The sequence below is a fragment of the Chelonoidis abingdonii genome, chromosome 3 (genome assembly GCF_003597395.2).
Source record: "Chelonoidis abingdonii isolate Lonesome George chromosome 3, CheloAbing_2.0, whole genome shotgun sequence".
NCBI lineage: Eukaryota > Metazoa > Chordata > Testudines > Testudinidae > Chelonoidis > Chelonoidis abingdonii.
In genome coordinates this window covers 189703798-189719009 of record NC_133771.1, presented here as the reverse complement: position 1 = coordinate 189719009, position 15212 = coordinate 189703798, and the positions used below count along the sequence as shown (strand labels likewise).

Here is a 15212-nt window from a genome sequence, read left to right as displayed (position 1 = left end):
TCAGCAATTAGCGTAAGGCTTGAGGCCTATGAACTTTGGCACAGATAAATGGCCCAATGGTCACCCCTAAGTTTTGGGGAACTGGGAAGAGAGTATTTAAGTTTGTACATAATAACACCAGGCAACTACAGGAATATGAACTAACACTAGCTTTTGGATATTTTAGGATAGGAACATCTGCAGATGTCTGACATAAGAGTGCCATGGTAACGAATTGACATACATGATAATCAGTTTAGATCATAATATGCTAACCTATATGAGAAGGGCACTCCAACATTTGTACAGTGAGGAAATACATATAAGGAAGAGGGAAAAAACCTTTACTGATACGCATTCAGCATAGTGATGTCAGAGTAACATATAAAAGTTGTATCTAACCCTGTGTGCAGGAAGGGAGAGAGATGCAGCCTTACGATGTGCCAGGATGATGGCCACTGATGATGGTGAGGATGGTGATGAGCGCAAGTGCCGACTCTGTGAGTGCTCCAGGGATGGAGAACCATGGAAAAAAATAGTGGGTGCTCAACACCTACCGGCAGACTCTTCCTCTCCCTCCTGTCCCCAGTGCCTCCTACCAGTGGTGGGCCCCATCAATCAGCTCCTCCTCCTCCCCCACCCAGCACCTCCCACCTGCTGAGGATCAGGTGTTCAGCAGTGTGCAGGAGGAGCTAGGGGAGGGGGAGGAGCGAGAGCAGGAAGACATGGAGTAAAGGCGGGGCTGGGGGGACATCCCCAGATGCCAAGGAGTAGAAGGGGTGGGACTAGCCCCTTCTGGCTGTTGGGATGCTGGTGGACCAGCAGCTGCCTGAGAGAGCCTGGCTCGGAAGGCAGCTTCCGCACCACACCCAGGTTTGGGTGCTGGGGACCTGGGATGAGTGAGACAGAGCCTCTCCTCCCTCCCCAGCACAATTCTGGCTCGCTGAGCTACGGTCCCTAGCAGCCCAGCTTGGATGGGGAGCGGAAGCTGCCTGCTCCCCAGTCAGGGTCTCTCAGGCAGCTGCTGGGCTGCAGAACAGCAAATGGGAGGGGCTGGCATCAGAAGTGACTCCCTCCTGCTCCCCGCCTGGGCTCTCTCCCACTTAGGGAAAGTGGTGGAATGTGCCGGGGGGGGACAGCAGATGCAGCGGGAGGACAGAGCGTCCCCCTCCCCCGCAGATAATGTGGAGCAGGGAGAGTGAGGGGGTCCCAGGCTGGGCACAGGGGGAGGTTGGCTGGGGGACACACACGCGAGTGGTCACATGAACTCCCCTTTAGATCATGCCCCCCAAGTAAGGGGAGGCACCGGTCCTCTACAGTGGGGAGGAGCTAGAATGGGGTGGGAAGAGGCAGGGCGGGGTGGGGCCTTGGGGAAGAGGCGGAATGCAGCGGAGTCTGGGATGGAGGGAGGGTGGAGCACCCCCTGGGAAATCAGAAAGTCAGCACCTGTGGTGATGAGGATAACAACTAACCTTTTAGATTGTTCTGCAAGGGATAGTGAGAATATATGGCTGTTCAGATGTACATTCTGTATTATCTCTATCTACCTTGGCGGGTTAGAGTGTTTGTGACTTTGACAAATGTATTAATAAACTATTACAAATACTGAGAGTTCCTAAGTGGGAGTGTTGCATCTCTGTATGTTGGGGCTCCCAACTGAACAGTAATTTTAAAAATATTGTGCCTGATCTTGGGACAAGTACCTGTTAAACCTCAGAGTGATAACTGGGCATTCTTAAATAATCAATATAATTAATACACAATCCACAGATCAGGCAACACTACAGAAGACCCTTTGGAAAAATCCTATAGAATTTCATAGAATGAGATAAATTCTATAGGATGGTTCAAAGCCTTATAAACAGGGTAATAGAGAATTATATCCATGCTACAGAACACTGCAGGATGATTTTTTAAAGTAGAATGGATATTATTCTCTATTAAATTCTATAGCACTGTAGAGTGATACCCATGTAACTTTAATAGCTTCATCCCCATTAAATTCTATAGGACTTTAAACATCTTCTTCCTCCTCTTCCATTAGTATTGCACCCACCTAGATTAGCTGTTGGTCCTGTGTGGTACTGATGGGTGATACAGGGGTTTGGTGCAGGGGAACAGTGAGGGTTCTGCTGGGCTTCTCAGTTTTATAGTGTTTCACAGCATAGTTTATATCTCTGAAATGCTATTCCCCCATCATAGGATGTGAATAACTTTTACTGGAGTCAATGAGACTTCAAAGATAGTTAAACATATCCTCTGTGGAGGAATAAGCTCCTGTTGACATGTGACAATTCAGGCCACCAGTCCTTGAACTTGGAAAAAATACAAGCGCTCGTAGGCCACTTGCTACTCAGAGTAGGAGGATGCTTGCAGCTTCTCAAGCACCCTAGACCGCAATCCTTTTAAATCAGTCCATGCCTCGTGTCCAACAGGAGGAAAGAACTTACCAGAATTCCCCATTTTAAACAACTGTAACTTTCCAGAACACTGAAGAAATTCTCACCTTTCCTGGCTGAACCTAACAAAGATTTCTGGTGGGTAAATATTTCTAGTGCCGTGAGTGTCCCATTCCCTTCTTCCCTTCCTTCCCTCCTACCCTACCCCACACACATTAAAATATTTTCTTATAGGAATTTGGGCCTACATTTTCAAAGCCGGTGCCTAATGTTAGATGTCTAAATCTGCTGAAGTTGCTCACCTCCTTTGAAAATAGGCTACTGATATCTAGGGATTAAATTTTCAGAAATGCCTAATTGACTTAGGAGCCCAAATCCTATTTCAAAAGTAATGCAGGAAATTAGGAGCCTAAACACTGTGGGACTCAAGCTTTTAAACATGGCATAGTTCTGGAAGGACTGGAGAGCATTGCCCCCCTCCAACTGAAAGTCTCGGGCAGCTGTGAAATTTGCCCACACATACACATAGTACAATTGGCTTGACTGGAGCTGCTCCCCCAAATACAGAAGTCAAACTATGCCTGTGCTTTTAAATCACTCAGGCACTTCTGAAAAGTTTACCTTAGGCCTGATATTTAAAAAAAAATAGAATGGCGTTTGGTTCCCATCTCCCATTGAAATAACTCCCTAGACTCCTCTGAAAACTCCAGTTAAGGGGCCTAATAAGAGTTCAGGAGTCTATTAGGTATCAAGGTCCTTGAATATCATAACAAGCATTCAATTCCACTTTTACTGTTAGCAAAAGCAGAAGAAAAAGGGGAGAAATGATGCCCCCTTAGCAGGTCAATGCATTGCCCATCGCTTTACCTGTCACCTCAGCTGCTCCTACACTAAGCATTTCTCTGAACTCCTACCAAAGAGTGAAACTGGCACATATGGTCTGTAAGCAGGAAGGAGAAGCACAATCCTGGGAGAGAAGGAAGAAACAGAAGGGATTTGAGGGAGGGGGGAAATTTAACAAAAACATGCAGAAGAAAAGAAGGATGGAGCAAGAATACAAATGAAGTGAACAAGAGGGAGATGGCATGGGTTGAGGAATAAAACCAATATAGAGTTGCTTTGTGACAGCTTCTTGAAGTTCTGGGACACACTTGGTCCTTCATTCCTTGTGTGTTCAACCCCTGGGGGGAAGATTTGACCAAGGGTGCTCTCTAAAGACCTCCCTATACCCCAGGCAATGGAGCAGTATCCACAGGGTCAAAAGGGAGGTTTTCTCTGATGCACAGGCTTTGGGGATGAATCAGAGACAAAAGGAGGCTCCCTAACATGGGAAGGAAGAGTGACACAAAGGCTGGGGGGAGGGAGTGTAAAAAAAACCAAGGTGATGTGGGGACAAGAGTAGACTGACTAGCAGCCAAAAACAAAGGCATTAGGTGAGAAGAAAAAATGCAAAGAGCAGAAAGATAAATGAATGAAAAATTGAGAGGAAAAAAAGGGAGAAAAGTGAACAGCCTAATTTCAGGGGATACCTTAGTTGAGGTTTTTGGCTTCCAATACAATAAGTTCACAAAAACTCTAATTTGTGCCCTGATCCAAAGAGTCTTTACATTGACTTCAGTAGGCTTTGGGTTATGCCTCAATGGAAGAGTCAAAACCTACTTTATGGGGAATCAAAATCTTCTTGCATATCTCAGCAGTAGCAGACTAGCTACATGGCCCGTGCCAGGGACCCCAGCCAATTGGAGGCCTCCTGGAAAAATGGCACCCGCTCTGCTCTGCCCCATGCTCCTGCCAGGGAGCAGGGTTAGGGTGCAGGAGTTTGCCCTGCTCCACCATCCTCCCCCACCCTCTCCTTAGCGCTTCTGTCCGGGAGCGGGGAAGCCCCTGTCCCTGGCAGGAGCACCAGGAAGGGGCAGGGGGACTGCAGGTGGAAGCAGTGGGTAGGTGTCCCCACTTGCTGTGGCCCAGAGCCCCACAAACCTCTACTCCGCCTCTGAACCTCAGCAGTGATCAACTACAACCTACTACTCTTTGTACACACTGCTTAAGTGTTTTCCTTTTTGAACCAGAACAGTGCGTATATATGTGTTCCTCCTAAAATTGTTAACTTCATTTCACCCACACAAACATGCATGCTTGAAATAATGAGGGTCAGATCTTAGCTGGATTCAGCACTGGTTTCCAAGGAGCTACATCATATATGCCAGAAATGGCCCTGATATTCCACCTGATACACAAAAATGAAATCAAATCTTTATACAACTGTGTGGCCCCAGACAACTAATGGGCAAACATTCTGCAGCAAGTTTTCAGGGTATAAGTATTCTTTAATGCTCTTCTTGGAGGTCTCACCACTATTCTTACAGAATACTTTAATAGGCTGGTATTTAAATTGGAAGCTTTAGGAGAGATGCATCTCCTGAAGCCTTTAGTCACTTATATTATGAAAGAAGGCTTTTCCCCCAATTTACCAACTCATTTTGTAAATGTATGAAAATTCTTTATGGCTTTATTCATTAACAACTTGAGATCTTTCTAGCACCTGCAAGAGACATTTAGCATATCTCAAGGAGACTTTTTCCAGTTTCAGTGAGCAAGACATATTTGCTTTAAGTTGAATCAGACATTACTTCTCTTTTCTTTTCCAAAGAAAGACACTTTCTTAATTAGGTTCAGTTCCAGTTATTATAAAACGTTGGGGAGGCCTGAAGAAATACTGCTTAGCAGTTTGAAAAACTAATTGGATCTTAGATGTGGGCAGACATCTGTCTTATTCTGGGTGTATACAACAGATCGTCATGATAAAAAAAGTGTCTACGGTAAACAGTGAAACATTAAAACTTCTGTTGACTGAACATTCTTTTTTAGATAATACAGGCTCTATCTACAGATAGCTCAAACACTTCTCAAACGTAATGATCCTGTTTTCAGGTGCTCTGAAAGATATTGACATAATACAGGGAAAACTCAGTTCTTTTATTGTGCTCAAGATTGATTTGACCCTTGAGTTACAACTTTGGGAACTGAGTTTTGTAACCATGTAGCCCCTTTCATGAAATAGCTCATTTATAGATTAGTCTCCTTTTGTAAACAGAGGCCATTTCATACTTCTCTTCAATACAACTATGTATCCCACTATGGTTTTGTCTAAAATGGGTGGATTAAGGAAAGTTTTTTCTTTCAGAATACATTATATACCCTCCCTTAATAGTACATTATATATCGTTTTCCCAACATATTAAATGCACCATACACCCATTTGCCTGCAGCAGTGTTTTAGATTCTCCTTCATTGAATAATGTAATGCAACTGTCGGTTCCTGTCTTGTCTCAGTTTATTTCAGATCATATAACTTCAGACTGTATATGTTTCTCTCTTTATTATGTTACAGTTGCAATATATAAATCATCATAATTTTGATGTTTGCTCAATATATGTTCTGAGTGATAGGTCCAGTCTTCCTACAAAAACTCTTGAAACAAAAATGAGCAATACAAAATATTACAAGATTGCAAAGCGTTCCTTACATTAGTCTGTACACAACTGTATTTGGATTTTTATGCTCTGCATCTTGATCTTCAAAAAGCACATTTATAAAGTAAACAGCAGTCATAAACTCCTGATGCTTGTGAGAGAAATGTCTGGAAAGGACCTGGCTACGAACATGTTATTTTTCAAATGTATGCATTATATATCCCACTCTCTCCACATGTTAATAAAAGAGACAAAGTGGGTGAGGTAATATCATTTATTGGACCAACTTCTGTTGGTAAAAGAGACAAGCTTTCAAGCTACACAGAGCTCTTCTTTAGGTCTTCCTCAGATATTATCTCGAGTTTGTCTCTCTAAAATCCTAAAACCATCAAGGCTACAACAGTACAGCAAGCAAGATGTTAGTAAAGACAGACTCTGATGTTGTATGATTAAAATATGACCAAGTACATAATTATTGCCACTACTGTTATATAATCGCAACAAATCTTGTACAAAGTATGACATGTAAGGTGTCAATGGAAAAGTTATGAGTTGCTGAATATAATTATACTATTTGTATGCATGCATCATTGCCATGTCTGAAATTATGAATATTGACTTTATACCTGTATTTCAAATGTTTGCTCCTGCGTAACACCCACAAAGTAGTTTACATCCAATCTAGCCAGCACATTGTGAATGGAACATTCAAGTTGATGGCCTGTCAGCAAACACAATGGGCTACCATGGAAGAACCTTATCCCCACCTGATGGACATTCCAGCCAGAATATGGGTAATGGCTCTGGCTATGATTCATTGAATGGCATGTAGCCAGCTCATGTGACACCAGACTCCATCTTATGCTTGTACTTTCCCACTATCGGCACTAAAAACAGACCCTCCACATGGCAGTAGGGTTGCAAGGCATCAAGTTTTCAACCGGAATGCCCAGTTTAAAAGAGACGATGCTGACCGGGCCATTTAAAGTCTGGTCGGCAGAACAGTGGGGCTAAGGCAGGCTTCCTGCCTGCCCTGTCTCCGTGCGGGTCCCACAATTCGCCAGCATGTCTCTGCAGCCTCTAGATAGGAACCCTAACCCCCCACCCGCCCCAGCTCAGAGCCCCCTCCCACACCCTGAACTCCATTTCTGGACCCATCCCAGACTCGCACCCCCAGCCAGAGTCCTCACCCCATCCCAAACCCAACCCCCCTGCTCCAGCCCAGTGAAATTGAGTGAGTGAGGGTGGGTGAGAGCAAGTGAGGGAGGGAGGGAGGGGGGATGGAATGAGTGGGAGGTCGGGCCTCGGAGAAGGGGCAGGGCAGGGACAGGGCCTCAGGTCAGGGGCAGGGCGTTCAGTTTTCTGTAATCAGAAAGTTCGTAACCCTACATGGCAGAGCTGTAAAGGGCCCTGAAAGCATCTAATTTCGCCTCTGATCTCTGGAATACGGACTTATACTAATGGGAGAATTCTAACCAATGGACTGAGGACTTTCCAATCTTTTGGAAGCAACCAAACACATTATGAGCCATCACTTTATTCCATCACTGCTTCAAGCCTGATAAAATAATCTTGCAATTATTGTATGTATTCAATTCCTTTAAGCAATTTTAACTCTCATCTCTTTTTTTCCCTCTTATAAATAAACCTTTAGATATTAGACACTAAAAGATTGGCAACAGCATCATTATTGGGTAAGATCTGAGTTAAATATTACCGAGGGACAATCTGCACTCATTGATATATTTGCTTTCCACAACCAACTAACTCTCTGTATAACTTTTCATGAGTAATGTACCCAAATACTTGGATGCTAATATCAAAACTGTATTGTTACATTTATTCACCTAAATTTGGATTATTGCAGATTATGTACTACATGTATCTTATGACTTTTAAACCAAACTTTGTATTTGTGGTTAATCTAAGCACTATACCCAGATGTACAGACACTATTTCCTTAACCTGTGTATTATGTAATTTTAACACTAGCTTTAAGAAAATGTTTAAATTTGAACTGGGTATGTGGCTGGTCCTTTGGGATCACACTTTGGTTGAGAAAATTGGTTTTAAATAATCACTCATCATTAAGTCGAGTGTCTGGGTGTTGAATCCAGGACTGGAATACCTAAAGATACTGCATTTCTTGCTTCTTATTTGACAGGATGGTGAGAAAGAAGATTACTTTTGTTGTTGGTTTGGTATATTTTATGGAAGATTAACCACCAGTTCGGGATGAGTCTGCCCCATTTCTGAGCAGTTTGTCCTTAATCTGGTATTCTCAGTTGTGACCCACTGAGGCACAGTGACACAGACTAATCCATTAATCCTTCATGAGCAAACCTGAGCTAGTTAAAGTAATTAATCCTGGAGACAGAGTTAAGTGAATGACTGTGTCAGCAGTAATAATCTCAGTATGTGCAACATGCTAGCATACAAGGGAGCAGAGCTGGCCTGAGTCAAAAGAGACTCACTTAGCCTTAAGGATTTGTGGAGAAAGGGACCACTTTGCATCAGACTGTAGTGAAGAGAAGACTATCAGTGGGAAAGGAAGGATGCAATTGATAAGGTTTCTGCTTACCTACCTAATTTATTTTCCTGTAAATTATTATCACCTGTTTTTGTCACAAAGCTTCTCTTGCTCCACAAGTGCAGTAGGGCTCTTTGGTGGCTTAGGCCACGCATTAAAGTCTAGGATGGCTGCATTAAATCCAGGGCTTGCAAAGTGAAGAAGTGGAAGAAGAGAGGAGACAGCAGAAGTCTTTTTATGTACCTTCAATAACCCTCATTTCCCTCTTCCTGCCTGCAAGCAAATTCTCTTCATTCTTTGAGAAAGAGAAGGCTGGGACTGGGTTTCCACCACATCCCACCCATACTCTCCCTCAATTGCTTACTTTGGGCTTTAGGACTAAGTGAGGTATCACCCCCCTCCAACTTCATCCTCCCACCCCCATCAGAAACTAATTAATTTCTGTAGATTCCTCAACTTCTGAAATATAGAAAAAGCTATTTTTAGCTTTAGCTATTTTCAATTACAAATTTAAGAGAGGATCAAAGTAAAAGGGAAATGATCAGATTCTCCACTCTTAAAAATAATGAACACTTTGATTAATACGCACTAAGAAGAAAATGATTAATTAAATAGTCAAGACATGTCTTTGTCAGTCATAGGCTCATCTCAGTTCTATCAATGGTAACGTGAGAAAAAATACTGTACTAAAAAGTTAAGACTGTCCTGACAAGCAATGAATTAGCTAGACCAATCCTGCTAACGTGACTTTTGCACTTAGCTTTCTAATTCCTTAAGAGGATTTCTTTTCAGTTTGCAAATAAAAAGTAATCAATAGTCATTCAAAGTTACAATCCCAAATAAATGGGCATAAAGTATTTTATTATAGATAGAATACACAAACTGTTTATTTATTCAAAGAGGAACATTTAGCTCAGGGAAGAGTGATTTCTCTACAACCTAACTGTACACATTGCATGTATCCACCTCATTCATAGAGGCTGTTTTTCATATGGTAAAAGCGTCATATGCCAGCTACAAAGATTTTCTGGAAACTGAGAAAAAATTCCAATTATAAAACAATATGAGGACTATATTCAGATCTCATGTAAAGTCAGGAAAATCCAGAGTAATTCCAGCAAAGTTAATGGAAATACTCTGGATTTATCAAAATGTCAATGAGATTGGACTGTGACTGTGACTTTTATCATATTTGATGAAAGACCCAGTTTTAGGATGTGTTTAGAATAAAAATAATCATGTATATTCATTTTCTTATCTTTGCACGTGGCAAAAGCAATTTTTCTATTCCTATCCAGTATAGATTAACAAACACACAATATATATACACACATACCATAGATATTCTTATTTATATGAACAAAGCATATCTTAGCAACAGAGAGATTTCGAGACCATCTGCACATATTTTTAGTAAAGCATTGAATATCAGAGCAAATTGCTCTCTGATTGGAGAAGAAATGGGCACCAAGTATTGAATATGAACTTTTACCATCCATTATCATGCCAGTTTTCTTTTCATCATGAGGCTTTTGTTCCTGGCATTCATGTAGTCTCAGAAGATGAAGGTTGTTTTATGCATGCTTACATCAGTATTCAGTCATGATTAAGACTGTATGTTTTTTCATAGTCATGACTTCTGTGACAAAAAACATGATGGGGAGGGGGAGGGAGAGTATCACAGAAATTAATGGTATTTGTAACTCATAGAACAAGACTTAGCACATAGATATATTCAGTAGAAAGACAACAAGAAGTCTGGTAGCACCTTAAAGACTAACAGATTTATTTGGGCATAAGCTTTCATGGGTAAAAAACCCAATTCTTCAGATGCATAGAGTGAAAATTACAGATGCAGGCATCATTATACTGACACATGAAAAGAAGGGAGTTACCTCACAAGTGGAGAACCAGTGTTGACAGGGCCCATTCAATCAGAGTGGATGTAGTCCACTCCTAATAATTGATGAAGAGGTGTCAGTTCCAGGAGAGGCAAAGTTGCTTTTGTAGCAAGCCAGCCACTCCCAGTTCCTATCCAAGCCCAAATGAATGGTGTTCAATTTGCAAAAGAATTTTAGTTCTGCAGTTTCTCTCTGAAGTCTGTTTCTGAAGTTTTTTTGTTCAAGTATGGCTACTTTTAAATCTGTTATAGAATGTCGAGGAAGACTGAAGTTCTCTTATTGGTTTTTATATGTTACCATTCCTGATGTCTGATTTGTGTCCATTTACTCTTTTAAGTAGAGACTGTCCGGTTTGGCCAATGTACGTTCAGGGCCAATGGGCCTGTCAACACTGCTTCTACATGACTGAGGTAACTCCCTTCTCTTCATGTGTCAGTATAATAATGCCTGCATCTGTAATTTTCACTCTATGCATCTGAAGAAGTGGCATTTTTACCCACAAAAGCTTATGCCCAAATAAATCTGCTCATAGATTCATAGATTCATAGACTCTAGGACTGGAAGGGACCTAGAGAGGTCATCGAGTCCAGTCCCTTGCCTTCATGGCAGGACCAAATACTGTCTAGACCATCTCTGATAGACATTTATCTAACCTACTCTTAAATATCTCCAGAGATGGAGATTCCACAACCTCCCTAGGCAATTTATTCCAGTGTTTAACTACCCTGACAGTTAGAAACTTTTTCCTAATGTCCAACCTAAATCTCCCTTGCTGCAGTTTAAGCCCATTGCTTCTTGTTCTATCATTAGAGGCTAAGGTGAACAAGTTTTCTCCCTCCTCCTGTTAGTCTTTAAGGTGCCACAGGACTCCTTGTTGTTTCTGTGGATACAGACTAACATGGCTACCCCAATACTTGACATCAGTAGGAAGAAGCACACTCAAAGCATTTGTCTTTGTGTAATGCACATCCTAGCAATGTGCAATGTTACAAGGAAATCCATCAAGAATTATAATCTAGGTTAGAACAAAACACCCTTATATAGATCATAACAGGAACAGAAACATATATAACTTATCCCAATTAGCTGGAAGTCCTGACAGAACAGATTGCAATGTTGAATCCATTACTATGATGTAGAAAATATATGGCTTGTGGAGATTCCTAGTTGTATGAATCATGATGATAGAAACTCAAAAAAGTATTCTATCCTTATCTCCTGTGGACAGATCACTTTTCTGGACTATTACATAGAAACAAGATACCAAAACCTACAAAGACATCACTTGCAGTTATCTTTGGTCAAATCCAAATCCAGACAAGATTTCCTTTAACAGAGTGAATATCTAAGGAATAGTGTTAAACATCTATGACAACAGAACTGGATAGTTAACACAGTTAGAAAAAAGTGACAAAGATTCCTATGCTATCGCAATACTTTAATCACCCGAAGGAGCAGAGAGGAAGACAGGACCTTTGACAACCAGAGAGAAAGGCAACTGCACCACAAATAGAAGTAGCCCATGAGCAATAGCAATTCTTGGTCTCCCCTTCCACTTTGCCACCATTATATTATTTGCCATAAGTATAGTGTATTCCCAATGTAATTATATGATTCCTGCCCATCGATTCAGCCCTATAAAATATGGGCCCCAAGCCTATTTTATATATGAAATACTCATTGAAATCAATGAGAGTTTCGTGCACAGACTACAGTAATCATGCCATAATGTAGACATCTTTCCTAAAAAGACCAGATATCAAACACCATTAAGGTTTATAATACTCATATTTTAGCTATCTCCTGCAACCTGCTATGGCTAGAAACACAAGCCTTATGCTGTTGGAAAGCTTGGACTTTTTGTCTTACAAAATTGTAAGACATTCATTTCTCATATGGTTCCGGACCTTGAAACTCTCACAAATCCCTCTGTCTAGCAGTATTTTGAAACTAGCCCAGGACTGAATTTTGCAAGCCTCAGACCTCAGCACAATGCACATGTAAATCCCAAAGCAAATAATACTTAACACTTGTACAATGCATTTCATTCTCAAAGCACTTTGCAACTCTATAAAGTACCAAGACAGGTATTCCCATTTGACAGATGTCAATTCCAAGGCAAGCAGGTTAAGTGGCTTGCCCAAGGTTCCAGAGGGAATGCACTAGAGCCAGGATTAGAATTCAGGAGTATAGCTGAGAAGGAAATGGTTTCCCCATCATATGAGAATTTGAGTTTCTGAATTATTTTCTTTCCTGTCCCAAACTGGGATGAAAAGTTGAAATCTTAAAATATTTTGCAAACTGAAAATCTGAAAAACATTTCAGATTAGGTCAATTGAAATGTTTTGTTTTGATAATTTCACAGCATTTCATTTCTGTTTCAACCTACTTTATTTTTTAAACTTTTTAAAACTATAAATTAACTTACATTTCAAAATAAAAAACTATTTCAACCTGAAAAAAGGAACTTTCATTTAAAAAATGTCAAAACTGGACATTTTGACAATTTCTAAAAATTTTTAACAAATTTTTCAAAATGGCAAATTTGTCAAAACTGACCCTTTCCAAACAGTTTTGACTTTGATAAATCAGCATTTTTCACTAAAAAACATTTAACTAAAACTATTCATGACCAGCTCTAGCGGTACCCCACATCCCAGTCCTCTGCTCACACCAGGAGTCTCTTTGGGTCAGATTCTACTCCTAGATACACATATGCAATTCAGTGGAATCTGATATCAACTGTAAACATCTGCACGAGTCAAGGACAGCATTTGGCCCCACAGGACAGATTCTAGCATCAGTTAGATTCAGTGTCAATATAGAGTAACTACTGCAGATAGCTGAGATCAGAATCTGAAACACTGAATCTAAATCTTACTCTCTAAATCCGTCTGCACTTTGGCTGTTTTAACATTAAAGACACACTGGCCAACTTCTGTAGTATTTCCATAAAAAAGCAGTGATATACTGTATCATTCACATTGTATCTCCACCCTAGGCTGGAGCTGGTGGATAGTCTTTTGAATTGGAAGGGGAAGTAGAAATGGGTGGCAACCTGAGCAGCAGTGACCATGAGATGGTTGAGTTCAGAATCCTCACAAAAAGAAGAAAGGAGAGCAGCAGAATAAAGACCCTGGACTTTAGAAAAGCAGACTTTGACTCCCTCACAGAACTGATGGGCAGGATCCCTGGGAGGCTAATATGAGCAGGAAAGAAGTCCAGGAGAGCTGGCTGTATTTTAAAGAAGCTGTATTAAGGACACAGAAACAAACTATCCTGATGGGCAGAAACAAAAGCAAATATTGCTTGGCTTAAGAGAGAAATATTCAGAGAGCTTAAACACACACAAAAAAGAACTTACAAGAAGTGGAAACCTGGAGAGATGAATAGGGAGAAGTATAAAAATACTGCTCAAGCAATACGTAATCATATGTAATATGTAATCATATGTAATATGTAAGCAGGAACAGGGCTGTCGTACAGGACAACTCCCCCCTCAGCCCCAGGCCCTGCCCCTACTCCATCCCTTCCCCAAACTCCTGCCCCACCTCTTTCTGGCCCTGCTCCACCCCCCTCCCCACCCACATTCCACCCCTTCCCCCAAGCCTCCACCTCACCTCTTTCCGGCTTCCACCCTGTCCCTGAGCAATGCCAGAAGATGGTGGGACGTGGAGGAGCGGAGTGGAGCAGGGCGGGCTCGGGCCAGGTCGCTCACTACTGCTAATGCCAGGCCAGCTGATAACCATCCAGGCCACCCTAGACCCCATGTCCCAAAGCACGGGGCCCCCCCAAAGAGTAGGTCCTGGGACAGTTGCCCCAGTCCGTCCTGTGGACGAGACAGCTCTGATCAGGAAGACCAAAGAACGATTGGATTTGCAGCTAGCAAGGGATGTGAAAGATAAGAAGAAGGGTTTCTACAGGTATGTTAGCAATAAGAAGAAGGTCAGGGAAAGTGTGGATTCTTACTGAATGGGAGAGGCAACCTAGTGACAGACGATGTGGAAAAAGCTGAAGTAGTCAATGCTTTTTATGCCTCAGTCTTCACAGACAATGTCAGCTCCCAGACTGCTGCACTGGGCCCCCTGCTACAGAAAGGATGTGAACAAATTGGAGAGGGTCCAGTGGAGGGCAACGAAAATGATTAGGAGGCTGCAGCACATGACTTATGAGGAGAGGCTGAGGGAACTGTGCTTATTTACTCTGCAGAAGAGAAGAGTGAGGGGGGGGTTTAATAGCAGCCTTCAATTACCTGAAGCTAGACTGTTCTCAGTGGTGGCAGATGACAGAACAAGGAGCAATGATCCCAAGTTGCAGTGTGGGAGGTCTAGGTTGGATATTAGGAAAAACTATTTCACTAGGAGGGTGATGTAGCACTGGAATGGGTTACCTAGGGAGATTGTGGAATCTCCATTCTTAGAAGTTTTTAAGACCCAGCTTGACAAAGCCCTGGCTGGGATGATTTAGTTGGGGTTGGTCCTGCTTTGAGCAGAGGATTGGACTAGATGACCTCTTGAGATCTCTTCCAACCCTAATCTTCTATGATTCTGTGATCTCAGAGACCACCAGCCTTAGGTCTGTGTAAGGTTCTATGTGAAAAGGCTTTTCTTAACCTCTTAGTCACACTAAATATTGTAGAAAAGCAGTACAAATCAGAGAACTGCAATACAATCCAGTACATTTTTGACAAAAATAACAGTTGCCCAGATTTAGGAATCTCACACAACCTCAGATCAAGCAAGTTCTCTCAGCAAGGACTGAAATTACCATAAAGCAATGTGGCTGTCAGGAGAAGATAGGAGAAGTGTCAAAGAATATAATTGATTCTAACCTCTAGTGCAATGACTAGTTTACTTTGCCATTTCACAAACTCAGCATATGCACCAAACCTGAAAAACCTTTAATTTGCTTGTTTATGTATCAAACACT

At 41.7% G+C, this 15212-nt stretch overlaps 1 protein-coding gene across 26 annotated transcripts in view; it reads right to left on the bottom strand.

The window, feature by feature from the left end:
• The window catches only part of NRXN1 (neurexin 1), a 1354235-nt gene that overhangs the window by 413761 nt on the left and 925262 nt on the right, over positions 1-15212 (bottom strand). The window lies entirely within an intron of this gene.